Source organism: Myotis davidii, unplaced genomic scaffold (assembly GCF_000327345.1).
Source record: "Myotis davidii unplaced genomic scaffold, ASM32734v1 scaffold734, whole genome shotgun sequence".
In the NCBI taxonomy this organism is placed as follows: domain Eukaryota; kingdom Metazoa; phylum Chordata; class Mammalia; order Chiroptera; family Vespertilionidae; genus Myotis; species Myotis davidii.
This window is the reverse complement of record NW_006286300.1, coordinates 216,911-220,113: the sequence shown is the minus strand read 5'-3', so window position 1 is coordinate 220,113 and position 3,203 is coordinate 216,911. Positions and strand designations below refer to the sequence as shown.

General features: G+C 41.9%; 1 protein-coding gene across 1 annotated transcript in view; it reads left to right on the top strand.

Moving 5' to 3' along the window:
• The window catches only part of MYO9A (myosin IXA), a 349,884-nt gene that overhangs the window by 178,717 nt on the left and 167,964 nt on the right, over positions 1-3,203 (top strand). The gene's annotated exons all lie outside the window — the stretch shown is intronic.

Below are 3,203 nucleotides of genomic sequence, written 5' to 3'. Positions count from 1 at the left end.
TGATTTTTTTTTTTGAAGCTTTATTGAAATCCAATTGAGGTAAAACAAACTGCATGCAAAAGCATAAAGTTTGGTAAGTTTTTACATATATATATACCTGTGAAATCACCATTAACCACAAGATGATTAATATATCCAAATTACTTAGAAAGGAAATGAGTAACATCTTAACAGTGTTTTAAATATAAGAATGCTGATTTTTATGTTTGCTTATAGTTGAATTTCAACATCAGCAGTGTTGCTTTAGTGTATCATTGGTAAATTGCTTAGTTTGATTGCAGTCTCCTATCAGACTTTCTTATGTCTGGTTTAGAGCAAAGCTACCACATTAATGTTTTGGCTTAAGGAAGAATAACAGAATCATAGTGGATGTTCTTTTTTTCTTTTAATAAGTTGGTGTAAAATGATGCTTGCTCTTGGTCTCCATTTCCTCCTTTTCTATTTGTTATACTCCTTCTGCATAAAAATGGGTTCTTTTGCCTGTTGTGGGATTAGAGTTATTTGGTTAAATGAAATAATGAGAATAAAAAAATACTACAGAATACTTGATGCTTAACTCAGAAATTTGCATATAACGGGTTTAAACTACTTACATTTTCTGTTGTAAGCTTTTTACAGTACACTACAGATACACTTTGCTAATTTCCAAGTTTTGTGATTGAAATTCCATGAAATTTTAGTATCCAATTATCAGTGAGTGAAATTCCTAAAAGCAAATGTTATGGTTTTTTTTCTTTCTTAAAAAAATATTTTTATTGATTTCAGAGAGGAAAGGAGAGGGAGAGAGAGATACAAACATCAGTGATAAAAGAGAATCATTGGTAGGCTGCCTCCTGCATGCCCCACACGGGGGATTGAGCCCACAAACTGGGCACGTACCCTAACCGGAATCTCATCGTGACCTCCTGGTTCATAGGTTGATGCTCAACCAGTTAGCCATGCCAGCCAGGCTATGAGTTTTTTTCTTTAGTTCTTCTTATTCTGTCTTGGTATAAGAAAACATGTAATGTATTTTGAAAAACATTATTTAAAATGTTTTCTCATTTTAAAAAGAACAGAGGTAAGTATTTCATTAAAAAAAGACATTTTTAAATGTTATTGTTAATTATTGCTATTATTTCTAAAAGGTATACAAGTCCTTATTCCATTTATCCACCTTTCTTTTTAAAATACTTTAATCTATGGGACATTGTTTAAAACAACCTATAGATCTTTGCTGGGTCGCTTAAATTAATTGTTTTTAACTTGTAAATAGTTCCAAGTGGTTTATTTGTTTTGTTGATTTTCATGTCTCTCAGCCTGACATTCTTAGGCTTAATTGTATTCTAGCTTGGTGTATATAGGCCCGGAATAGGAAACCACAAATTTCAGCACAGGCTGTTTGAGGAAATTGTACATTTACCTGTGTTCACATGCAAATTTATTTCTACATTTGTGGAAGTTGGACTTTTTTCATTATTTTAGGTAGTTTATTCCCTTTTCCATTGTAGTACTACCAATAATTAAAATTTTGTAATATATAAAATTATAAACTCATGTTTGGGAGATTGTTTTAAAAACAAAAATCAGGGGACTACTAGCTTTAGCTGATGGTAAATTGGTGAGGTGAATGAACCCTCTCTCAGGTAAAAATGATAAAACCTTAAAAAAAATTCAAAATAACTATTTGAAAGAACTGGAAAAAGATTCCAAAGACTAGAAGACCAAAAAGACCAAAAAGAAGCAGAAACTTGAGGAGAATCATTCTTTGAGTAGCAGGTAAGAATTATAAATGTGTGCCTTTTTGCACAAAGTACTTCCCATCTAGCTATCTACACTAATAAAATACAAAGATGTAATTGACTGCACCTTCGTTATGCCCTAAGCCATGCCCACCAGCCAATCAGAGAGACTGTATGCAAATTAACCCAACCAAGATGGCGGCTGGCAACCATGGAGCTGGAGCAAGCAGGAGGCTTGGTTGCCTGGGCAATGGAGGAAGCCAAGCTTCCCGCCCTCCCTGAGCCAGCTGTGGCCTCCACTCATGACAACAAAGTTTCAATTATAGAAGACAAATAAATCCCAAATACCTGCTTCCAGCCAGCCTCCACTGGGAGATTGGCTGGCGGAGGGCCATGGCCAGCTTGCAGCCAGCCATCAGCCCCTCACCCAGGATGGCCACACCCTCATGGAGTGAGGGTCCACGCTGGGGGTCTTAGCCAGCCTGAAAACAGCCCTCAGGCCCTCTCCCAGGATAGCCAAGCACCCCAGCAGGACCCCCCACCCTGAAGGGGCTCTGGCCAGCCTGAAAACAGCCATCAGCCCCTCACCCAGGCTGGCCAAGCACCCCAGGGGCGACCCCCACACTGAAGGTGCTATGGCCAGCCTGCAAACAACCATCAGTCCCTCACCCAGGCTGGTCAGGCACTCCTATATAATAAAAGGGTAATATGCAAGTTGACCCCAACAGCAGAACGACTGGGAATGACTGGTCAGTATAACACACACTGACCCCCAGGGGGCAGACACTCAATGTAGGAGCATCTGGTGGTCAGTATGCTCCCACAAGGGGAGCTCTGCTCAGCCACAAGCCAGGCTGCAGGCTGTCAGTACAGTGGTGGTGGTGGGAGCCTCTCCCACCTCCTCAGCAACGCTAAGGATGTCCGACTAGCTTAGGCCTGCTACCTGGTGGCAAGTGGACATCCCCCAAGGATTCCCAGCCTGCCAGAGGGATGTCTGATTTCCAGCTTAGGCGCAATCCCCCGGGGAGCAGGCCTAAGCCACCAGGTGGCCATCCCCTGAGGGGTACCAGACTTCGAGAGGGCACGGGCAGGGCTGAGAGACCCCCCATGAGTGCACAAATTTTTGTGCACTGGGCCTCTAGTCCTATATAATAGTAGACAAACATGGTAATTAACCGTACCTCCGACACGCTTCCCATTGGCTAATCAGCAGGATATGCAAATTACTGCCAACCAAGATGGCGGCCGGCAGCCAGCAGTTGAAGCGAACAGGAGGCTTGCTTGCTCCAGTGATGGAGGAAGCCAAGGTTCCCTGCCTGCTGCTGCCGGCCTCTGAGCTTCAGTCTAAGAAACAATGTTGCAATTATAGAAGCTAAACAAGCCCCAGAAACCTGCTTTCAGCCAGCCGGGCCTCAGAGCTGGAGATAGAACAGTGTTTCAATTATAGAAGGTAAATAAATCCCAGATACCTGCTTTCAGCAG